The 27211-nt window shown below is 26.9% G+C and overlaps 1 protein-coding gene across 1 annotated transcript in view; it reads left to right on the top strand.

The window, feature by feature from the left end:
• LOC107439276 (multiple epidermal growth factor-like domains protein 6) overlaps positions 1-27211 on the top strand; it is a 278214-nt gene that overhangs the window by 180574 nt on the left and 70429 nt on the right. The window lies entirely within an intron of this gene.

Here is a 27211-nt window from a genome sequence, read left to right as displayed (position 1 = left end):
TTAACGGAAGTAACCGACATTAAATGCTAGACACGTAACATCAAAACGGTAAATACGGTCCCTTAGTGGCAATTCCGTGTCTTTATCATCCCCTCAAATGTCATTTTAAACACTAAATGCAAATACATGCTGTGGTGAGGACAGTACCGATAAGCTTTACTTCCTGTAATTATGTTCACTGTCCTAGTTTGTAATATTTGTAATTAATGTCTTATTTCAAACAATGCGCGCAATAAGAGAGATTACTTTATGCGGTAATCCTTGCAAGTTCTTCTATTTAATGTAGTGAATATTTCTATCACTTTTCAAAGGCAGACACTGAAAGTAAGTTAAATTAAATTTTGAATTTAAACGGAATTAATAATCTGTTTTGTCTTCTAAAATATTTATGAGATTTATTTTAAACATAATGTTAATGTTTTTAACTTCAAACTTTTATTTAAAAAAATCAAGAAATTTGTTCAAAACAATATCCTTTTTAAAAAAATATAAAATCACATAGTAATATTCTTATATTAGAACATACACGGGTTTTATAAAGATAAATGCATGTAACACTGCACAAGGTGCCTCAATATCATCAAAACAATTTTAAAATCCCTTTCGGAAATGAAGGGTTGACGTAGCTGTTTTGATAAATAAAAAAAGCTTTTCTATGGTTTTTCATCCTAATCATAAACAGATTAAAATTCTAGTTTTTTCCATCCAGTTTTGCAATCCAGTTTCTAAATATTTTTGAAATAATTTTACTAATATTTTCGGTACTTATTTTTCAACAATTATTTCATGGTTCTGAATATTGTATAAATAAAACTGCGATTCGAGTTTATATTCAAATCGATGCTCTACCTGATTATTATACTTCTTTAGATACAATTTTTAGTAAGTTAAGTTGTCAGACATTCTTATACGGGTGGCCACTATAGTTTTCAACGTTTTTGCTCTTAAATATTACTTCAATAAGTAAGAATTTTAAGATAATAGCAGATTAAGATTTTTTTCATACTGAGATACTAAGGCTGTGGCAGTTCAGAGGACATAGTGCTCGTCTCCCAATGTGGTGACCCAGGTTCGAATCCCAACGCTGATTGGTTGTACGACTGGCTTGTTGCTTTCGTTCGCATTGACCATAGTTTGTTTATAGAATTTTTGTTAAAATAGCGGAGTTTATTTGTTTAAATAACGGAGTTTGTTTGTTATAATAACGGAGTTTTTTGTTAAAAAGTCAATTGAAATAAATTTAGCGGTCTATTTAATCAGACATAAGCATTCGAGTTTTGTCAAAAGCATCGAATTTGAGCTTTGATAATCCATAAGAAATACAGAAAACAAACTAAATTTTTCAATATATATATAAGCTTAAACTTATTGAGCACTCATCTTGCTTTCTAAGATTTCAACTTAATGCTGACAATTTCAAATAAAATGTAATACTTGTTCCCCTTTATTTGAGAATTCAATAGGATTTGCCGCTGCAATGTATCTTAAGACTCAACAGCTACATAAAACGGAGATAGTTTTGACTTATGATACTGCAATTATTTTACAAATTCAAATTAGCTTCTGAACTCACTTCGACAATGTTATGACAGAAAGCATATGTTGTTACGAAATTTGTTTTGACTACTTCATAGAAAGAGCTCAAAGGAAAACTAAATCAATAAAACTAAAATATTCTTAAGAGCATTCTTTTGAAATTTTTAAAATTATTCGAGAATTAATTTTAAGCCTTTCTTCAAATTTCGCTATTAAACATATATAGCATTTACAATATAATACTTAATTATATTGTTATATTTTCTTCAAATTTCGCTATTAAACATATATAGCATTTACAATATAATACTTAATATAAACTAAATTTTATTAATTTAAGAAAGTATTTAATATACAAAGTTCTCAGATGGCAGGCGTTATTATTTATTCTTTTGTTAATAATTAAGTGATATATTTTGCATTGTGGAATTCAATTAAATTATCCTTCTTTAAAAAATGAGTTATTTTAAACTATAGGAATGTTATTACTTTTTTATAGAGTTATTAATATTTCAACATTTTATTTATTGATTTTTTGTATTGTGTATTTCGCTTATAGGACACTGCAGCACTTGCTGTATTGTAAGCTTGTACGATAAAGAAATAAGAAATAATTGTGTAATTGAATAAAGAAAAATAATACTGATACACACTGATCAAATTACAGTACAGAGTAAACCGTGAAATCCATTTTTACCTGAACATTTTTTGGAACAAAAAATCTTATATACTAATTTTTACAGTAATAATTACCCTGAAATAAATTTTGCTGTAGAATTTACTGTATAATATTTTACTGTAAAAATGAATTTTACGGTAAAATTTATTTTACAGATCATGCACACAAAGTGCCGGTACTTTATACCGTAATTTGATACGGAATTTTTCACAGTGTACTCTTGAATTAACTTATACAGTTACACATTGTAAAAGGCCTAGATACAATAATTAGAACAAAATGCTTTCAAAAAAAGAGTTTTAAAATAAAGGAAAAATTATATGAATAAATAGGAAGATCCCAACTGCCTGGAGTAACTCTTAAATTTATTTGTTGTGAGTATTTCATGATTTTATCGTCTAACATAAAACCCGTTTGAAGGTGTGATATACTTTAAAGTACCCTTATGCTCCATTAGCTATAAAATGTTGCTACATTTTAAAAAAGACAGAACATTTGTATTCACTGCTTAAAAAATCGTTAATATTAGACATAGGATCTAAAAATCGTTTGTTTCTGTTAAAGATAATTTTACAGTAAAGATAAAAGAGTTTTTTTTTTATTAGAAATATGTCTGAAGAGTAACAAGAGCTGACATACTGCATACAGATAGTTTTAAGACTAAAAGATAACACTTAAACTTCATTTTGTCTATTTGGAAATTATTTTAAAACTATTAATTGCTTGAAACTGCAAACTTTTCACCAATTATATCACCTGCTTCTTTTACCCAGCAAGTGAAGTAGAACGTTTTTGCTGTAAAAGGTTACTTTAACTGAAGTATAATTTTGGAATTCTTTAATTTGGAAGAAATCGGAAGTATTCTTCCACATTTTGCACAAACTACAGATAACTGTTATAAAATAGTTTTTATACACCTATGTATTTTTTTCCCAATACAAAAAATACTTGTATTTATAAGTGAGAAAAATAAACACAAGCGCACGAATCAAATATTCTGGTAAAATTACGGTACTGTATGATAATGACATTTCTATTAAAACTAACCCTAATTCTGGTTAATTAAACCAAAATATATTTCCAAATTATAACAAAATATAATACCATTTATTTGGTAATTTTCACGTTCATATGGTAACGATTCTTCGGAAATTGAGGTTTTTAAAATTATAGTTCTTATTACAACACATTTAGTAAAAGATACAAAACTGAAAAATAAATTTAACCGAATAAATTATTTTAATGCCATGTCTAAGGCATAGTGATAAAAATTACCAAATTTCATATTTACTAAATTTTATCCCATATTATAAAACCATATTTTATTGCTAATTTCACCAAAATCATTACCAAAGCGTTTCGATAAAAAGTACCGAGCTTTTTGGTGTTTTCATAGAGCCTGAAACCTGGTAATTTTTTTTTATATTTGAGTAGTTTTAGCCATGCTTTTCTCAGTGCAGCAAATAATTACCAATTTTCGCAATGGTTTTCAAACTTCATTCATACATTAAAAGAACAAATTTCAATTTTGAATTAACAATAAATAAACTTAATGGTGCAGGTAAATTTTATTTGATGCATTTTTTGCTTACTAGTTTTGTTGTTTTGAAGTGAAGAAGATTGTTCATTTCGTTAAAAATAGATACTTTCGTTGAGATTGCTTGTTTTTAAATTTTTTAAAACTGATCCTCCTAAAAAAAATGCTTCACTTGCTGAGCGAAAGCTCATTTCGTCTCTAACTGTTCTCATCAAATTTTATACTCAAAAATGTATGCTTCTATAAACCAATGAAAAATTGATTAAAAAAATACATCTTAATTGATCATCATTCTCCATACAAGAAAAAAATCATCACAATTAGAGACTGACACTCGTACCTTTCCTTTAAGAAAATTTAGATTGTTTTCTGTTTCCATTAATAAGCTTACTTGTCAAAAAAAGCCTTCACAGTTTATATTCTTTTGAGGGTATCTGACTAGTTTCAACAACTTTTTTTTTAAATATTAATATATTTTTTAAAAAAAAAACTAGTTCATTGGTTTTATTATGTTTAAAAACTTAAAACACTATCGAGAAATATATTATTATTATAATTTTCTTATAAATGGCAATTTTTAGGTAAGAATAAGGCACTTCTTTGCATAAAAGCTAAACACTGTAAAAAAATTTCTAGCTCCTTTCTATTTCTATTCTCTGTTTCTATTTCTATCAAAACATCTTTTGAGGATTTTATTTAAAAGGCTATAAACTATGTTTGAACTGTTATAAAAACAGGTGCATATACTACTAAATCAGATATCAATGTAGTAAAAAAAGCAAATTTTTAAAATTTTCCGCGCTTCTCTTTACATAAACAACATGCATAAAAATGAGATTCTGCATTTTCCTTTTAGTCTGTAGTTCAAATAATGTGTGCTATAATCATACACGCTCATGAAAAATTGTAGAAATTTATTTGAAAAGCAAAAATGTGAAAAGAATCTGATTTTGAGATAAACGCATTCTAAAACATAAAATTATTAGACAATCCACTGTTATCACCTTACACAAAAGTGCTATTACTTAGTAAGTCATTAGAGTACAAACGAAAGTAAAGTATTTTTAGAAAGCTATGATTACAGGTATTCTAAACTTATAACAAACTCAATTTAGAAACTTTTGCCCAAAATCATGCTTTTGCACTCGTCAGATACCTTAAATGGTCATTTTCTAAACTTTTAAACATTCCTTTTAAAAGTGTTCAAAAATCTCAAAATAAGCAGTATTTTATGCTTATTGTTCATATATTTAAATGTGTGTCATATAGACACATAATAGTGTGCACCCAACTTTTAAATGTAATCGTAGGAAAATGATCAACTTTTAAATTTTATTTTCATTTATTTATTCAATTTTATTTAGCTTTAAAGCCGTATGCAAATTGTCTTAGAGATGTTAAGTGAATTGGGTAATAACTAATCTTAAACTGTGATTTTATTTTATGTAACACTAAGACAAACATAAAATTCACAATAAAAATTTCTAAAAAAATTTTTTTCAGGGAAATCTTTACAGTAATGTAATGTTTACGACAGCATTTCATTATTTTCTTTATTTACTAAATCGCTTAAGGGTTACTTTGAAAAGTTTTCTTTTCAAAGTACATTTACCTAAATTTCTCTCTGCGTCCCCCCTTTGCTATTTTTTGTAAACATCTTCTCCAATACTTTTTTTCTTTTAAAAGAAATAAATAAATCTTCAGAAAGCAATGGAAACTAAAAAATACAAACCGTCATATTCAAAACTCCTAAATTTTAAGGTTTTATATTTTTTATTTTTCTAGTACAAGCAAAACCCATCATAAAAAGGAACAAACACGCCTTGGCGATAACGGAAAGGAAAAAGACTTTTCTATCCAAATATTGCAACACCTGAAGATCGGTGAAAAATAGAAATTTTGGAAAGTTTATGCCTTAAAATTTTCTTGCGAAAAATATTAAGATAAAGGAAAGCGCCCGTCTGATTGGTGACCTTGCGCTTTCCAGCAGTTGGACCTAGCGGCGCCACTGCCTCTCCTAGTCCCACTTGCTCTTCCTTATCTCTTGCTGTAAGGATGCTTTTCCGCCTTTCTCCTCAAATCCGTGACGCACAGTTAAAGAATTGAAAAGAACTTTTTTCTGCAACTTCAGTTCTCCACACTTCCGCATGGAGTTTTTTAATGTACAATCTGACGAACAATTGACGTAAGAACATTTTACGCAGTTCTCAGGATGCATTCCAAGTGAGTCGTGAAAATGTGTTGCAAATAAATTAGACTCTTTTTTTAAAAATTTTTTGCGGACAATGTCTCGTATAATTAACGCTCTATACAAAAGATTTAATTTAAGAAAATAACTGTGGAAAAATATTTAAAAAGTGTATTTTATGAAATTATGTTAGTTTTTTTTTAAAAATAAAACAAAATTGCGCTTAATTTCACACCTATTTAAAACAACTTATTTTATTTCATTGATTTATAAACGATTATTTATTGGTACAAACAATTTTTAATTGTTTATAACAAGTGAATTAAACTTTTTTTAAATCTTAGATGCAATGTCACTTATAAGTTTTAGTTTAAAATTAGTGATCTAAATCTTTTTTTAAGTTGTGCGAATTATTTAGTTTAATAAAATATTTTGGGAAAACATAAAATAACAATAAAACAATATTGCATTTTATTCATTTAATTTCACATCTGTTCAACTAATAGTGCTTTATTTTATTGTTATAAATTATTATGTTCACCAAACAGTCAATATAAAAGCAAATTTTGCTTTTCATACTTTTATAAAGGAATATAATCAAGTACAAGCTTTGCCAAATCAGAAAGATGGAAGTTTTATTGACATAAGACATTTTTGATAGCATTACATAAGTGGAATTTAAACAATTCTTATAAATGTAAGGTTACAATGTACTTTATGAATTGCGTCCTTATATAACAATATTTTTCTTCAAAAAATTTATCATGAAATTTTTAATTTTCCTTTCATAGTGCATTATTCTGTCATTACAAAGCCCCTTTAGCAATGCTAAGTAAATAATATCATCATTGTTTAGTTGACTTTATTTAACATTGCCTTTTTTGTCTAGAATGGTGAATCTTATTGGAAAATCCTTTTTTTAATTTCAATAAATTATATTAAAATTCAAGCAATTTATAAATATATTGTGTCTGACAAAAAGATATATTCATTTCAAATTTTAACTAATTCTGATTTGTGGAAATATATTGTCAAATGCTTTATATCTGTACTTGAATGCTGTATAATATCTAATATTTTTTTTAATTCTAATTAATCTTTAACAAGAATATAGCAAGACTGATGCATATATAATGCAAATGTTTAATTTCTTTTTTTTATTTAGTGTATTGAACTGGAAACTAAAACAATTTAAAATGTGCACTAAAATAAAAAGAGTATTAAATTCCGACACTATCACTTTCTGATAAATTTAAGTAATCTCAAAAGATTAACAATAAAACTGCACTAAATATCACTAATCTCATTGTTTTTTGATTACTTAAGGTGCGTGCATTATTTTTTTTTTTTGCTTTTCATTATTGTATTTTCCAAAGTATTAGAAACATACTTAATAATATTTCAGAATCTATAATTATTTTCACCGAAAGCTTGCGATACGTTAAATGAACGGAAGTGTAGATTACTGAAAGTGTAGATTAGTAAGATTACTGATTGGTATTGAATTCATGTGCTGCTAACTTTAATAACAGAATTAATCAGTTTCTTCCTTAGTATTTACACGAATTAAAATTAAAAAGATTCGAATCGACCCAGAGTACTTATAGGTATTGAATTTATATGTTGTCACAATGCTGATAAACTAATGCTCTTTGTTTTAAAAATACTAATTTATTTAATTTCTTTAAAATCAGTATTTAATATGTTGGGCATTCAGGTGAACTAAAGCTCTTTGGAAATAAGTTTAGAAATTCAATAATATACAAACTTTAAATTTATTTAGGTTTATTTCATTTAGAATTATAAAACAAAAATATCAACTTTATTTAGATTAGCGAAACCCACTTTCAAAAAAATTAATTTTCTCTTACTAATTACAATATTTTGTCTTCCCCTGTCTGTCTGGCCCTTGTTAAATGAAAAAGTAAAATGATTTTTCGTCTCTATACAATTTTACCTAGTAGAGAAACTAGTTCGTGGTGCTAGAAAGCATTAAAGATTCTAGTTTGAGTTGTGATAATAATTTAGTACGTTAAATATCAGCACAATATGTTAAATGATTAAATAAATGTAAAATTAATTCACATAAACTAAAATTTATCATTCTTTCTTTTTGTGGAAAGTTTAATTTTGATAAAAGTGCGTCCAAACAACATTTAACACTAGATTGCCCAAGGAAGTCATTTTGACTGCTTTTTAATTTCTATTCGAGAAACAATTATGTATATAATGATACATTTTCTTAGAATTTTGTAACTTTTTGTGCAACATATAATTTTTTTATTGTTAATATTTACTAATAACTTATTATATAACTGTAAATAATATAAAAAATATTGAAAATTAATTTTAAACAAATTTCGTTACACATTAGTTATTCTTTCACAATCCAGTAATTTTGAGTGCTTTTGGGCAATATAGGTATTTACTAAGTTTCAGTCTTTCTAGTGTTAAAGCGTCTCTCTTGATTTGATTTTTTAAATAATTATACCGATTAAAGCTTATTAATACCAATATGCCAAAGTAATACATTTTAATTACTGTCTTGTTTTTTTTTCTAGAAAAAAATCAATATTAAGACAATATCATTTGTCGCTGTCTTCATTAATGTTTTAAAATACTCATTTATTTAGTTTCTTTAAAATCAGTATTTGATATGTTGCTCTTAGCTTTGTTAAAAAAAAGTTCTACTTAACGGTATTTAAATTAGGACTAAATATAGTAATGATGTGAGGAAGAAGAAATGCAATTTAAACTAAATAAAAATTTAGGTAATTAACTTGCTGTTAATTTAAACATAACAAAAAATAAGAATTGATTAAAGACGTGACATACTAATAATGTTAAGTTAATGCTTTTATTTGTAAATAAAAAAGTCAATCATACATAAATGTAAAATACTATATAATATTATTAACAAAAGTGCTAAGAATTTTAAGTTCAAAATATTCTATGCAATATTCTGGTTGCTTTGAATTCCATGTTTAATATTTTCCGTTACACGCATGGATAAATTACTCGAATTCATAGGAATCAGAAAAGTCATGAATTCCTCTAAGCGAAAGCTAAAATAATACTCCTTTAATTTATAGTATTTAATATATATTTATTGCATTGGAAGTATTTAGTTAGTGATAGAATAATTTTTTTTCATTTTTCAGGAATTACTTTTTAATAATTTTCGGCTAAATACGAAGTACTAATCATTATTTATGCCTTAGCAATAATTTCACCTTATCAATAATTTTTCACCAACACATTTTTAAAAAAACACATTTTTCTTCAGTTATTTTTAAAATATTGCTAATTATCTCTTTTTAAAATAAAAAAAATTATTTAAATGATGATTAGTTTAATATTTTGCATTTAGAGACACCTTAAGGTCAGCATTATAGCGTCGAAAACAACTGCTACTCTAACTTTTAAAGTACTCTGATTTGAAAAATCAATCAGCCCTTTATTTAATGACCTTTAAATGTTATATGGAAAGCGTGCAAGCAGCATTATTTCTTATAAATGTTAAGTGATTATATGCATTTAATAAACCGTTAAAAATTCTTCAAATGCAAAAGGTTTAATTTAGTTGAATTGAAGATTTCAAGAGATTCTTCAGCAAAATAAATTTAGGTTATAAGAAATTAATAATCACTATCTATTAAATATCTTTAATGAAAATTACAAGATAGTTATTATTTCCATTCTTAACTTTTTCCTTAAAATATCGGGATGATCATGGTCACTAAATTGAATAATTTAATGAGAGTACACGCTTTATCTTTTTTATGACAATCAAGCTATTAAAAAAATGCTAATCAAAAATTAGATAATTGCAGATTGATAGGTTGATTCAATACAACTCAATTTTATATCGATGAAACTCCATTTCATACTTATATATATATATAACTCGATAGAGCTGATATTATGGTTCTGAGTTTGTAAGTTAAATATTTTGTCTTTTCTGCATTTAATGTGTATACTTTTTAAATAATTTATCCTAAAATGCATTTTTCGCTTTAAAACCATGTCAATTAAATTGACATATAATCTCAATAAGAAAAATGTTTCGAAATAGTTATAGATATCTAAAAATAAATTAAAAAATATTGATGATGCTGAAAAAATAAATACGTTTAGTGGCATTAGGTTCGAAATTTCTTTCTAGCCATAAAAGTTATGATTTTTCATAATATAAAATGCAACTGTAAAAGCTATCGTAAATATTTTCATTGTTGATTGGTATCGCGTCAAATGTCATAAAAATTTGCACTTATCTGTTGCCACGCTTACAGATGTCTACGTCATATTTTACATTTTCTTAAAATGGATGTTGTAATTGCGAAAGTGTCGGTAAAGTGCCTTATTCCCTGGCACTTAAAAGATTCATAATTGATTTTAGAATCATAGTGGTTGGGTCTTAAAAGCAATGAAGCCAGCAACGTGAAAGATGGTCGCTAAAATGACACCGATGTTTTTGATGTAAATATGGATATGTAGAAAATATTTAATGTAAAATTGTTGATAACTTAAGGATTATAAATTTATGGCTCCTAAACTTTCAAAGTAGTGATCAGATAATGCAATTTTGTGTTTCATATGTTCATTTAGTAATGCTTAAATAATACCTTTCTTAAATTATCAAAATTTCTTAATTTTTGGATAAAAAGTGAAACTGTTTTAAAATGCACTGAAATGAAAATGAAAATCATTATGTTTTGCATGTTCATTCAGTAACGCTTAAAGATTAGATTTTATTAATTATCATCTAAGTTTCTTAATTTTAGATTAAAAAAATAAAATTGTTTGACAATGCACTGAAAATTGGGATGTTTCATATGTTCATTCATAATGTAATTCATTTCATATGTAATGCTTAAAGATTACATTTTCTAAATAATCAAAGTTTCTTAATAAAGGATTAAAAAAATAAAACCGTTTGAAAATGCACTGGAAATGAGTGTTTGAATTCTAAACTATTATCTCGTTAAAATATTTATAGAAAAAATTCATAGAAGAAAATATTCATAAAACAAATTCATAGAAGGAAGAAAATATTCATGGAATAGATTCATAGAAGATAATATTTATAGAATAGATTCATGGAAGATAATATTAATAAAATAAATTCATGTAAGATAATGTTCATAAAATAAATTCATAGAAGAAAAAGGTATTGTTATAAATTTCATAAATATACGAAAAGTTATTACAAAAAGTTTCATTACATCCGTTTTTAATACTGCTCTTTTGTATTTTTTTTCATTCTAATCTCTTCGGACAAACAAGAATGCTCAGTAAAGATCTTTTTTTTTACATCAAATGAATTCTGAAAAAAATCGTAATGCAAAGATACTACAAGAACTATTCCTATTTAGACTTAGCTTGCACGAAATGTACCAGAAAAGTATCTCACTAAGGTGAAGGTGAAATTATTTTTCATTTTTTTAATATGGTGAAATTATTTTAATTTTTTAATAAAGTGAAAATATTTTTCATTTTTTTAAGTGTTTATGAAGTTGTAGATTGCTTAAAACCGCAACTCTGCAAATAAAAAGCATTATTGGCCATTAGATGCATTATGTAATTGCATTTTTCATCCAACTGCTTTAGATAAAATACTTAAATTACTTTAAGAATTTCAAACAATTATTATAAAATAAACTATTGCTATAAAACTATTCTTTACCATAAAAATGTTATTATATGCCGAAATTTATTATAAGAAATTATAATCTTCATAAATTAAAGGGACAAAGAAGCAATTTTTCAGAAAACGTTTTCAGGTGTATCTTCTAAATCTATTTTCAATATTCGTTAAAAAGAAATTCTGATTTTTAATATAAAGTAAAACAAACTTTATTTTTGAAACAAATATTCATCGATTATTCAAAATATACTGTTTCCGTTTATAAAACACTATGAACGCCTATTATTTCATTAAAACAAATAAAACCCTTTCTGTAAATTATGTGTTTTCAGATACCTTAAAAAGTTATTCTATCAAATGCACCTTTATGTCTTGTTCGTCTAATTTTTGTGAATTTTTTTCAAAGCTTTTGCCGTAACTTATGCTTCTTTATATTCGAAAATTATATTATCTATATACTTATATTTTCATAAACAAGAGGCTACAAACAGAATTCTTGCCTGATATGACTTTATGTCCGCAAAGTCTATTTTAGAATATGCATATAGTCAAAGCATATTCAATTTCGGTTCATTTTGAGCGTGACAATTTAGGCACTTCTATTGTTAGTGTAATTGAAAATTTGTTTGTTGAATGAAAATAATAGTTATAAAATAATAGTATTAATAATTTCTGAAAGAAGAATTTTAATGTCGAAGATTTTCAAATTTCACAAAAATATTTCACCCAACAATGAAACAATAGATTATAAAATGGATTTTTTTTAAATAAAGTATTTCCAAATAGTATTAATTTAATTTAATTTATTCATGAAACATTTGTATTGACCTAGCAGGATAAGATATAGTAAGTGTCATGAATTATTGACGTTCCATAAAAGATTTTTGAAGACGAAAAAAAAAGTATCTTTTGTGAGAAAAATATGCTTTTACTGAATAGAAGTCTGTATCGGTTTCTCTATTTATTAACTGCGATAGACAATCTCAAACAATACTTTTTCGACTTGTCAGTCGAAAGCTGGAGCAAGAAAATAGTTAAATTTGACCATGTATTCAAAATTGAAGCAGCATTTACTCTTTTTTTGAACAAATTGCACAGACTCAAAAGTGATAGATGTTCGTTGGCTGCCTCCAGGATTCGAACCAATGACCTCTGGGTTCGTAGTAAGATACTCTAACCACCGTAGTTGCGCGCCCCAGTCCAGGGAGAGATATGAAACTTTCTATAGTGGCCGCCGCAATTACAGATCCTAACATACATTCTATAAGCTTAAGAAATTTTAAGTCAATCGAAATAAGCAAAAAGTGAAATTAAAATTGCTATTCTAGTTACGAAGCTATGAGACCATATTTTCCAAATTGCTACCCATTGTACCATTGAAATTGGAAATTAGTATGTCATGATGCGTCATTGCAAAGGCCACAATATAAAGGATCCTAAATCACCCTGGATTCGGGTGTACAACTATGGTGGTTAGAGCATCCTACAAGAAACACGGTCTTTGGTAGGAATCCTATCGGCAGCTAACAAACATCTCTCTCATACATTTCTCCCTCCGCATCACTTTTAAGACTATGCATTTTGCTAAAAAATAAGTATATGCTGTTTCAATTTTGAATACATGGGTTTTCAAATTTGACTATTATTTGTTTCTGAGCTATTTTGAAACATTTTTGCTCAATTTTAAGAAACCTTTTAATACACTGTATTTATGACATTTTTGATGTAAACAAGAATTACAAAAGTGCTTATGACGATACAAAATATTTCGTGCTTTTTTTATGCACAGAAGGAATACAGAAAACATTGTAGCTATATTTTTTTATTTATGAAACAACACAAAATAATGTTTGGGATACGAACGTAAAATCAAACATATTCACCGAGAAATAGAAAAAAAAGTGTTATTTCAATATAACTAGTTTTTGCACTATAACACTAGTCTTTGGCTATATCATTGATCAAAACTTCCAAAACATTTTCTTTTTATTTCTTTAAAACTGTTAGTAGGTGAAAATTTATTTTCAATCTCAATCATTTCATTTCTATGCTTAAAATCAATTTTGTCCAATCAATCAACTGTGTGCCACAAATAATTTTTTTCTTTACATTGGTAATTTATGAGCCACTTAATCCGATGTCTTTTAAATGTAAGATTAATTAATACCTTAAAAATAAGATTAATAAGTACTTTTAATACAAGATTAATAAGTACTTTCGATATAAGATTAATATATTTCATAAAATTGACTATATAATTTTATACTTCACATGAAGAAGCTTAGTTAAGTGGTTAGTTGAAAACCAAATCATTGGTGCACTGAAAAAAAAAGGTTTGCTCCAAACTACCAGAACATGGTACAATTTACCATTTTTCTGGCTCTATGGTAACATTAAAAAGCACAGAAATTTTTACTGAAGCGCTTATTAATGGTCTATTAACTATTTTACTAACGCTTTATTAACAATAAAATATAGTTTTATTACTATGTTTGGTAGTAAAAATGTTAAAGATCGGTAATTTTTTCATAATACCTTGGACTGTGGCATCAAAACCATTTATTCCTTAAATTTAATTTTCAATTTTGTATTTTTATTAAATAAGTGGTATTAAGAACTATATTGAAAACCAAACATTGAAAACCAAAAATTATAACATTGGAAACCAAAATTTTCAGTAAACCGTTTGCATACGAAGGGAAAAATTTCAAAATTAATGGCTTAAAACATACAATGGCCTAACCATACAAGTGTGGTAATTCTACCAAAATTTCTTTAAAAATCCGCCGTGTAATAAAATCCGCCGTGTATTAGTTGAATTAAAAAAATTTTTAAAATTTTTTTTTGCTATGACTTCGAAATAATCCAGAACTTATTTCACTGTGACATAAACTAGTTACTAGTTACGTATTCTCTGAAATCAATTTAATAATTTATATTTTTTAAACTCACATTCGTAAAAAAATTGTTGTATAACATTTGTTTATATGCCACATAGATAATCTTGTGCATTTAAAGCAAGACCCAAATTTCTGTGTTACTTTTTTACTCGCATTTGTAATTTTTTTAAATAGAAATATTTGTAATAAGTATGGAGTACTTCTGAATCATTTTGAATGAAAAATGAAACGTGTTTAAGTATAAATATATCATTTTATCATCTATTTACAAGTCCTACTAAACAATATTTTTCATCGTTATATGATAAAATTTTGTGAAACTGACTGCCTTGAAACACTTATTTTTCTACGATTAACTATTTTAAACAGGTATATTCTTGAAATTGAAGTATAATGAATGTGTGTATTTTTAAGTCGAACACAAGCTTTATTTAGTTCTAAGAGAATATTTTTTTTAAATTGCATATTGATAAAGTTTGAAGTGATAATTTTGAATCTGCTTATAAGTTTTTCGATTGATTTTTTTTCTAAATGAATGTTTCATTTAAAAACTGCGCCCTTAGTTATTATTTTAAGTTGTAAATATGCCCTTCGAACTACCATAACATTACATTGTAGTCGATCTATTGGGATCTTAATCGAGTTTTGATTACAGATTGCAATAAAAATTATGCATGAAATTTCAAATTAGAAGCATTTGGTTATTTTTGAGTGAAATACTTCAAAATAAAAACAATATTAACGGATATTTTTTTGTTTCATGAGGGACCAAGATTTTAATTTTTAAAACTTAATAATAAGGTATAAATATTTGCAATAACAAGCGTTTAAAAATATATTAATTCTTACCCACCCTAACCTTTCTGAAGATGCAGTTGTCAAGCCAATTAACTGAACGAATCTAACTGAAAAAAATTTTAACATGATTTATGTTCAGTGAATTAACTGAGCATCTTAAATTGAGCGAGAAATTTTATTAAAACAAAAATATTTTATAGTTGAAAATATGGATAAAACAGCTATTGTATGGCTAGCCTAATGGCCCTTTTAGCTTTTGGGGGAAGCTTTTATCATTTTTACGCTACAAAATGTCTTTTCTTAAGCTTTTGTATTTTTTATGGAGCACGGCTTCCGGAACGATTACTTTTTCAACCCTCCCCAGAAAATAAATGCATCAAAATTCATTTCTACTTTCTCATCTATTTTCGTCATCCAGACAAAAAACATTCTGTCCAAAAGCTTTTCTTTTCTGTCTCCGTTATTTGTTAGCTTCCAATGGTAATCTAAGATCTTTTATGGGGTTCCGAGATTCGTTTGCTTTGCCCCTGTTAGCCCCAAAGGAGTATGTACTAAGGATGGGGAAAAAACCTAACATTTGATAGTGGACCGATTTCCTGGAGTGGATTTCTCCCTACGATAGGGATAAATGCTCCAGTATCAAGCGATTTACGTAAAGTTGTCTAGGCTCAAAGGGATCGTCTTCCCAAGTCCACTGAGAACTGGGCAGGCTTCCCTTAAAGTGACATTAAGAAAGTTCGGTCAAGCTAGCTGGGAAAGGGAGAACGATTGGCCTAAAGAATTTTAATGAAAACCTGGAAGCTGATAGAATTTGATGCAGAGGGTTTCTCCCTTAGGAATATTGAGTTTCTATTACGAAGAAGGGCTTTTAGTGAAATCTTTTGGAAGGTGTTCATCATTATTATTAAGCCTGTAAATGAGAAGAATATGTTCATATTCTTTTTCTTGGGAGAATTTTTTTGAAAGTACAGTAGGGAGTAAATGGAAGTAAAAATGTTTAAAAATGGGGAGTGCTTTACTTTCATTTGAAACGTTACATGGCTGTTTTTTTTTCTTTTTTTTTAAGGCATAGGTCATATAATTACTTCAATCGTCTAAGATTTAAGAATTTGTCAAAATTGAAACACTGATATTTAAAGCCAACTTTTAAATTTCTTAACAAAAATATTATATTCTATATTATAAATGCAAAAGATATTATATTTTGTACATTTTCTCTTGGGGACTTTTGATGAGTATAACATGAACTATGTTCCTAAACAATTTTAGATAATTTTACAGAAGTTTAATTTTCGCACTGTCATGAAGGTGTGTATCACCATACACAGGATGTTAACTTAAAATTCTTACATCCCTTGATTTTTAATGTTAAAAAAGTTATATTTAGAAAAAAGTGTTTATATGTACAGTAAAATGATTATGAACTTCTTGATTAAAGAGACCATTTACAGTACCATCTTTGAGAAAAATTATGTGGTACTCTAAAAAAAGTCTTGCGCACGCACTGTTGAGAAAGGATAGCTTTAGAGATGCATTAGAAAGCAACAAAAATCAACTTCAGAAATAAGAAATTATAGCTTAATCGTAAAACGTGACTTACATGGAAAAAAAAATTCTACTTATAGGGCAGTCACAATTTTAGGCATATCTGAAAGAACCTTGTCTAATGTGTTCAGTAAACGATAATTTCTTCATGTGAGTAGTTATGGACTAATTGGTATAAGCCTTCGTTTTTAAAATAAAGCATTTCATTACACCAAGGGCTCAAAATTCAAATATTTCTTTAATATTTCGACACTCTTTAGTTCTGTTAGGCTTCATTAGACTATATATTCCTTTTAAAGCTAATTAAACCAGAATCGATTACGGTGCCTTACAGAAATATACAACCACGCGGTTTTTTTAATAATAAATTATTTTCTAAATTTTTTGTCCTTTAAAACATTAATCTAAAGTATTCTGAATTAGATAAAACAATATATGATCGTTAATTAAAATTATTATGCAACAAAATGTTTTTGAAAATTCATCCAATAAGGAAAAGAAATTTGAGTGGAAAAAGGATGTTCAAACGTTCATTAGTATCACTATCAAATATTTTAAGAGAATGTTTCCTCCCTCGTATGTCATCGTAAGACATTTGGAGAATTCTTCATCGATTTTTTTATCTAATTTTTGAAACAGTTTGTACTGTATGTCGGGATGTTACAGGAGTTAGTGAGCTCGCTTGATCAGTATGCTTCCCGGGTGCGATTACTTGCCAGTGACTGAGTTTTTATCTACGCACATTCCTTTTATTTACTGTCAATTTCTAATCAAATGTGTTAATCAATATGCCACGCTAAGCCTAATTTGTATTCTCAAAATAAATGAAGATAGCAATTTCCTAAGTATGACGGAATATTTTCTAAGAGCATTAATTAAGAGTTCGGTTGAAAGCACTGAACAATGCCTCAACTAAATAAAAACTATCTTTTCATAATTTCAATTGAATACTGTCTTATAAGAGCCCATGAAAATTAACGTACCAAATACCATGATTATGATATAATCTCATTATTATGTAATATCTTCAACATAAACTCTATGAAACACTCTTAACTGAACTGAAATTCCTAAGGGTATTCGAATCAAAAGATTAAATTCTAGTTATAAAAAATTCTTTTCCCTAAAGTTAATTGAATCCGATAGCTCTGAATAGTTTCCTTCAAACGAGATCTAGGCATTTGTAGCTTACGCTTTTCCAACCCTTTAAAGATTTAAAGGAATTAGAATTTAAAACTCCGAGACACTTAATTTAATCACTACCTTGCTTAGAGTCTTAAATTATTTATGTGAAATATTCTACTTTAGTAATGCTTACTCATTGGATTCGATTTTTGAAAAGTCAAGGAAAATGCCATTTTTACTGGAAAAATCCATAACAGAAGAATTATAAAGTCTTGAAAAAATATCTATTTTAAAAATTCAAAAACAAATATTGAAATTTAAAATAAATGAGAAATACAAATTTTTCATAAACAGTTTGTTTGAATTCTGTATGAATCTTTTAAAATTGTATGCCTATAGGTATAATACAAAAATATAATTGAATTGGACAAGGTGTCATATGCTAGGAATAAGAGACCATTGTAATTAAATTAATTTGCTTAAGTGTTTCTTAATTTTGTCCTCCGTAGACTCCACAAAGTAGTTGCTGAAATAGTGATTTTCAGAGCATTGATAAATCATTTTTCCAGCCAGCAGCATCATCTGTTGACAAACTTTGTAGCTAAATTTCAAACTTAATGCGAATAAAATTACCCAGTTTCTTAAGCAGAACGCTAGCATAAATTTCATTTCTATCTTCTTTTTTATTTTTCTTTAATTATTTTTTTCAAATTGTGGCCATACCTTTTTAATTTAAAATTATCTTATGACTTTTTATGAGGTTTATTAAAACCTATTTAGAGAATTTAAAAAATAACTAAACCACTTTTGTTCATTTCCGGTTTTAAAGTATACAAATAATGCGCTCCCAAAACAAAAAATTGCATTTTGTTTTGTATGGCCCAAATTATTTTCTTTGTTGATGTTACTTTTCATTAATTTTCCTGATTAATCTTAGAAGGCAAAGAATATGCATTTGATGAAATGCTCATGCTTTTATATATTTACCTAATATGTTTTCTTATTCATATTCTTTTGAAACTAATTAGTTTTCTTTGTATCTCGTAGAAACTCTTTTCTAACTTCATAAACTTCAGAATAAATATTTAAGAACCTTAAGTAAACACATTTATTCAGATCTGAATTCTTTACATCCTCACGAATAACTAATTAACATAGATGGACTAAAAAATTTCTGAATACTAAGAACAAATTTACAGAAATCTTTTGAAAAGAGATTCCATAATATAAATGAATCTTTTATGCAATAATATGAAAGTAAAAATACTTTTGGTAAATGTCTTTTTATAAATTGTAATTACGAATGTTACGAAACTTCATTAGCAATATTATGAATTGCAGAAATAAATTAGTAGTTCCGTTAAAAATAAACTTTATAAATAATGAATTAGAGAACAACCCAAATATCAAAATTTATACTTTTTTTCCAGCTTATTCATTTGTTTTTAATATGCATTATCGTTCAATTCCAGAACTCTTGCCCGAACGATTCCGAATTGCACGAAAGTTTTATCATAGACATTTTTTCATCTTACGCGAACATACATTTTTATAAAATATAAAGGTTAATATTCTGCCATATTAAAGTAACTAAACATTCCTTAAAGACTTGAAAAAAGACTCAGAAAAGTTAATTATAGTTTTCCCTAATATTTAATAAAATGTGTAATTAGAATTTATGCAATGCGAAATACACTTGTAGAGTTACCTCTTGATTTGCAGTGAATAATATTTTATTTTTAGAGAAATCTTTTATCGATGCTTACTTTTATTTTCTATTTGCTATGAACTTTTTGTAGTAAATTCGCTATGTATTTCTATATTTTTTTCTTTGAAATAAGAAATTTTCTGAGAACACTTAGCCTATTTTCAGACATCTTAGTATTTTTCTATACAGCAAGTCATCTTCTTTTATGACAAAATTAATATTATTGTTGATCTGTTCTTTATCCTATTCATATTGTAGAATTAAGAAACTTTCCAAATGTTTCATTCAACAACACAAATTCGTCGACATTGTTCCAAATAAATAAATATATATTCAAGTAAAAAATGAAGAATTAGTGTAAAAAACCAAGAAAAAATTTCCATCTTTCGAGCTTTTCCTTGTCTTTACTTTCTGTTTCCGTGTGAGGCAGATTCCGACTTCCACATATTTAATTTAGTGTTATTTAAAAAGTTTTTGCTAGGACTTTAAAAATATCCGTTTTAAACAGAATTCCACTTTTTGCTCTTTCCATTTTAAAAAATCTTATATATAATTTTAAAAACAGAGCTGTACATCATTTGTAGAAATGAATCAATATTTTAGTACTAAAAAATCCTAATTTTACCAATACAATGTATTATGCACTTATAAAACTTTAAGTTTTGTTGTATGCAGAATTATATTTACATTGATTGCAATGTACTCCTCAAGTTTACTCCACATTATAATTTATTTAAATAATTTTGGTTCTGTTTTTAAAAGAATTATCTTGATTGAGTTAAATTTCTTACATATGAAAAAATACTAGTTTAGTTGAGTGGAGAAGTACAAACTTCGAAAGTTGTAACGAATTAGCAAAGCTTGAATAGTGCGACAATTTGACATCTTAAAAGCTACGCTATAAAAAAAAAATTTATGCATAGTTGCCACCACTTTCAGTGTTAAGATAAACTAAAAATTTTACAGTGCATGTATCTCATTTTTATTTACTTTTTCACTGTTATAGTTTTATTAATTTATTTATGATGCTTTTATTTATATACCGACAACACATATTTTATGCGCATTCGAATCAATTTATGACTTCATTGCAAAAACGTTTCGCTTAAAAAACAAAGATACTTTTAGTAATTTATTTGCGCTAATTGTTTTAAACAATCGTTATTTTTTCAATTGTTTACTTTTTTTTTTTGCTCAATAACTACGTATCTATACTTAAAATTGTATTTAGTTTACTTCAACTCCAAAAATGGTGGCAATTATACACCAAACTTTTCGACGGTGTACTATTTCAAACTCACCGAATTAAATAATCTCCAAACTCTACTTTCAATTTAATTTATCAATTATGAGAATTACAATGATAGTATTTTACACTAAAAGTTAAATACATTGTTTCAAGTTTTTGAAAACATGCATTTAAAACATGCATTCAGGTTTAATTAAATAATTGAATCAAAACAAAATATCTCGTTAAATTTATAAATATGAAATCGTTAAACAAGTGTAGTATATTTATAATAGGAGGGTCCACATTTTAGAAGTATTTTATACCAATTGCTAAATTAGTAAGTAAATACACACATTCCTAATTTGAAAATTTGCTTAAAACCTCAAAACTTGCATATTACGCGTATCTATACGTGTACCTATTTTCAACAATCAGTTTAAGAATTTTGCACACTGGCCAGATTCTAAGTAACTGAATATGGAAAGATTCAATTTTTTTTTGTTTGAACTAAAATTAAAACTAACTTCTAACCTACTAATCAGATCAACTCAGTTTTGTTCTCATTTGTTTTTTAATTTTAAAGTACATTAAAAATAAGTATTAGTCAAAATATTGCACTTTTTAATCACACAACTTTTAAACCATTAGTTGTTTTGTCTCATTTGGTTCAGTGTAAAAAAAAATGTATTTTAAACAGTTAATTTACTTTATCTAAATCAGTGGTTCCCGATCGGGCGAGACCATTTTTTGTGGCCCGCGAACTAAAATATATTAGTTGTCATTTTTTTGCGGACAATTTTCGTAAAAACTCTATATGGGTTTAAAATACTTTTCTCGTTAATAAAAACTTAATTTCTTCGTTTCTGTGAAATTTATCATACCAACGGTGCAAAAAAAAATTTATCAGGTTTTGCATCCAAGAAAATATTTATTCAAATACAAAAATAATCGTGTATGTTGCTCTTTTTTATTTCATTTTTTTTTTGTACTTCGTGAATATAATTTAGCATGTGTGTATCAGAAATTTTCAGGAAGAAATTCTTCGGTTTAACTTTTTGAAACCACTCATTTTGGTCGAAAATATTTACACACATTTGTAAATTTTAAATTTAAAATGTAAATATCTATGCAGCAGACAAACCTCAACTTTCTCAATGAACATTTTGTGTGCTACTATGCAACTTTTAATACCATCCTTTTTAAAGTTTTATATCTTAACAATTAGATATCTGTTGCACATTAATTGCTTAACATATGGGTGCTCATTAAAGCTATTGTAGCCCAAATTTTTTAATATGCAATTAAATATTTTTAAAAATCTACTTTTTATTTTGATTTGTAATTCAATACTTTTGTTTTGTTCAACTTGGTAAAAATCTGACAGTAATATGTAATGTTCCTTCAAAGATTAAAGAGTCGTACATAAAATTATGATAAAGTTGCTGTTCGCCATTTGATTTGTGTTTTTAATTGTGGCCCCCGGCCTCATATAAGTTGGAAATCCCTGATCTAGATAGTAAAAATAAGTTTCCTTTCTATTTGACACATTACAAATTTAAGATGGCAGCTAAAGCTGACCTCGGAGGAGTGTCGCCTAACTTCAGATTAGAGCTCAAGCAAAATTTTTAACACTATTTCCAGCTTTTCCGTTTTTTTTTTTTCGTATTAAGCTTTCGTAAAATACACCTGAACTAATGTACATAAAATTCCCTAAAGAACGAAGTGTATAAATTAATATTAGGAAACATTGCGAAAATTAAACATGTAGCAATAATTTAAATAATATTTGAAATATTTTACATTTATGATATAGCTAATGGAAATATACCTCATAGCCAACTTTAAAAAAAATGTTTTCTATTACTCTCGCTGCTAATTTACGTAGATTTTTTTCCTTTTTTCGTTTACTGGTTATAATATAAATAATTAGGACTGTAATAATATAAATAATAAAACTATTTTGACCGTAAAATAATAAAACTCTAATTGAAAATAATATTCCAAGATTGGAAAAAAGAATTAATTCATTAGGTTCAAATTTTCTGAAAATTATTTGAGACAATATTCGTTGCAAACATTTCTAGCGAAAGTACACTTAGGCAACTTTGTTTCCATCAGGAATTAAAAAAGCTTTACACTTTTCGGAAACTTTTCGTTTAAGAAGTAAGGTAATTATAAGTAAGTACGCTTAGACGTAAGCATACTCATTTCGTGACACAATACACTTTGTAATACTTTTCGGCAACTTTAAGTTCCCGTCAGAAATTAAAACATTCTACGTTTTCTGAAACTTCCCGTTACAGAAATAAGGCAATTATAAATAAGTACGCAAGGAAGCAAACATACTCATTTCTTATGTATACATATTAATAGACATATACATATTTACTTCGCGACGGAATTGCTTTCCTTTCTTCATACAAAATCTTTGGAAACTTTCCAAAAATGTCAGTGCCTCATGCAAAATTATCCATTAATTGTGATTTGTAGTGCTTCACAAATGTGACTCCCTTTGTTTATTTTCATTCTTATGCCTGACTTCTTTGAAATAAAGTTCATTTTTAAAAAAATTACTTTTCCTTTGTGTTGTTCTCAAATATGCCTTTTTCTTCAAGTTTTAGAACGTTTCATTAGATAGCAACATAATATACAGAAATGTACCTCGCTGCATAGAATTTTTTCTTCAAGTTTTAGAACGTTTCATCAGATAACAACATGATATACAGAAATGTACCTTGTTGCATAGAATTATATTATGGTGTTTTTGCAAGCTCTTCTGAACAGTTTTAAAACGTGTCTTATCATTCATTATACTGTCCCTAGACCTTCAATTTTAAGCATTTTCTGTCACTCTCAAAGTTTCACTTTTTCCCATTTTTCTTCTACTAGTTTCTTTAATAAAATAATTGAAAAGAACACAAGATGATAAAGCAAAGAGAATTAAGTCATTATCTTTAAATTTCTCAGAGAATTACTCCGGTCAATATTTGTTGCAAGCATATAGCGCGAAAGTAAACTTTGGCGACTTCAAGTTAGCATATACAATTAAAAGAATCTTACAGGTTTTCTAAAACTTTTCGTTCAAAAAATAACTTAATTAGAAATGAGTACACTTAGAAGTAAACGTTACGTAATAGCTTTCCTTTCTTCGTACAGAAAGCTTTGAAAACGTTCCAAAAATGTGAGTTCCTCATGCGCAATTATCCTATTGATTATAACTTGCAGTGCCTCAAAACTGCGACTATACATTTTTTTGTTTTCATTCAAACACCTGACACCTTTGAAGTAAAGTTCATTTCTTAGAAAAGCTAACTTTTCCTTCATATTGTTTTCAAATAGGTTATTTTTCAAGTTTCAGGACATTCCATTAAATAACAATACTTCACCTTGTTACATACAATCAAATTAAGGTGGTTTTAACTACTCTTCTGAATAATTTGAAAATTTTACTTTGCCGCAAGCCCTTCAGTTTTAAACATTTTCTATTCTTTCAAAGTTTTCTTTTTTCCAACTTTTCTTCTTTGAGTTTCTTTAATAAAATAATCGAAAAGGACACAGGATGATAAAGCAAAAAGAATTAAGTCATTAACTTTAAATTTTTCATGGAATTACTCCAGTCAATATTTGTTGCAAACATATCGGGCGAAAGTAAACTTTGGCGACTTCAAGTTTCCATATGCAATTAAAAAAGCCTTACAGGTTTTCTAAAACTTTTCGTTCAAAAAATAATGTAATTAGAAATGAGTACGCTTAGAAGTAAACGTTACGTAATAGCTTTCCTTTCTTCATACAGAAAGCTTTGGAAACGTTCCAAAAATGTCACTGCCTCATACGAAATTATCCCATTGATTGTGATTTGCAGTGCCTCAAAAATGCGACTCAACTTTTCCTTTTTTCTTTCTTACGTCTGACTTCTTTGGAGTGAAATTCATTTCTTAAAAGAAATAATAAAAAATACCAGCAATACTGTCGGGGAATTTCTTGCGATGCGGAATAAAGCGCTTATGATCTTTTCACAAAGCGAACCAAAATAGCGATATCTGCTAGTAATTTACATATTATCTAATCTCTATTTGAATTCGTATTTCACCCTCCTTTTGTTTGAACAGGAAGCGGGAACGTAATTATGGATCGCTGCTGTTTGACAAAGTTCTGTACAGTAAATGTACTGTAACGTTTACTCTCTGCATGGTTCATTTTCCTCGGTTATCCATTTTGCATATTACTTACAATTCAATTACTCATTTTGCTGTCGGCTTTAAGATGTTCAGTCAATGACAAATTGAATCAACTAGAAACGATTCCACTAAAGCATTTTCAGATAATACAATTCTGTATTTGAACGATGATAGATACACTGAATTAATGAAACTTATCGGAATTTGTCCATTCTTTGTAACTAACATTTCCTGCACAAAAGTTTGCTCAAGTATTTGAAATTAGAACTAATTATGTCATGAGAACAACTAATTTGTTCTTTTCTTATGTTAAGAAACTCTATGGTATGTTTTCGGAGATAATATGGATAAATGGTGTTTGTTTAATTTACTATGGGATCTTTTTTTTACTTTTTCAACATATTTATAATCATTTGATTAGTTTTTATTTTTCTAGAAAAATTTTTTATGTTTATTTAATTACATCTTGTTTTGAAATATTATGAACTTTTAATTCGAATAATGAATGCGTATTTCAAAATGTGTTATTACTTTCGTATCAAAATAAGCAAATGAATTTTTACTCTCACATATTAAGTTCTAGTTTTAAGCACCACACTTTGCTCAGTATGTATTGCTCAATATGTTTTTATGTATTGTAAAGCAATATGCTCATTTGCTGAATATGTTTTAAGTTTTTAAAGAGATTCTTAACACTATTATGAGTAGTTCAAGATTAATTTTGAATCTTAAAATAGTTTAAAAAAACATTTCTTGTTATTAAAAGTGAAGTAAATTCTCTAAAATAATTTTTCAAAATCTGGTGATAAATTCAATTAAAAGGGATGGATGCAATGTAGTGTAAATGCGAATTTTAGTACTGTGTTTGCCTAACTAAAGCATGCATTTTCTGTGAAATATCTAAAATTTTAACTCTCAAAGTAAACCCTGAAATGTCAAGCATTTTCTTGTTTTCAATCTCTTGTACTTTGACGAATTAGCCTTCTTAGTGTTTCATCATTTTAATCCTAATAAAGCACTAGAACTATCAATTCGTCAAGTTTTTTTTAATAAGTATTATCCTCTGATTTTTCCTTACTAGTTATCATTTAAAATAATTGTGCTTTATTCTCATAATTGAACTATTGTTTAGTAGATAATTCAGCAGGACACGCTTCACGAAGAAAAAAGATCTGGCAAAACTACCGTACTGTACTTAATTGACATTCCTGGTAATAAAAAAAAACTTAAGCTTGGTAATGAAAAACAAAATATACGGTATTTTATCCATTCATTTGGTAATTTTTCCTTTCAGACGGCAACGATCAACCAAAAATCCTGGTTTTCAAAATTATAGTGGTTATTACCACACATTTAGTGAAAATTATGAAAATTAAAAAGTAAAAATAACCGAATAAATGGCTTTTATGCGATAATCAAAGGTATCATCCTGAAAGGATTTAAATTCTCACGTTTAAATTATTTAAAATTTTGTAAAAATATATATATTACGTTTTTTGTTCTGTAATTATGAACTTAGCTTAAATATGAAGTTATACAAATAGCCAAATATTACAAGCTATCGCTTCTCTTTATTTTTTCCTCTTTCTTAGTTTCATTAAAATTCTTTTTAATTTATAAGATGTGTAACCAGTCAAATCACTCACTAACAAAATTACATAGTTTTGTGAAAAAATTATGTATTACCTACAAATTTCGTGTATCAAATTATATTACTTTCTTTTTCAGTAAAATATTTTTTTTTCAGTTTATCAAATTTTTCCTACTTTTTTCACAAATAAGATGCATTTACATTTCCATAATTAAGTTTAATAAAAACTTGAAATATTTATTGCGAAATAAAAAAAATCAGTTAAATTAAAAAAATTTAAATTACGATTTTTTTTTCAAATAATTCACATATTTTAAGAAAAAATATAATAAAACATATATAAATTTTTTTTAAAAGTTTAGGTCCTGTAAAAAATGTTAATATGATAAATAAAACATACTAAATCTTATCCATCTGTTTAGATCAGAAATCTAGAGATAAAATTTAAATATCTCATATCGAACCCTCGATCTCTCAGTTAAAAGGTGAATAGCTTGACCGTTGTTCCATGAATTCACGGAAGCTAGAAACTTTTATTATATATATAT

This window comes from Parasteatoda tepidariorum, chromosome X1, assembly GCF_043381705.1.
Source record: "Parasteatoda tepidariorum isolate YZ-2023 chromosome X1, CAS_Ptep_4.0, whole genome shotgun sequence".
NCBI lineage: Eukaryota > Metazoa > Arthropoda > Arachnida > Araneae > Theridiidae > Parasteatoda > Parasteatoda tepidariorum.
This window is presented reverse-complemented; position numbering and strand designations above follow the sequence as displayed.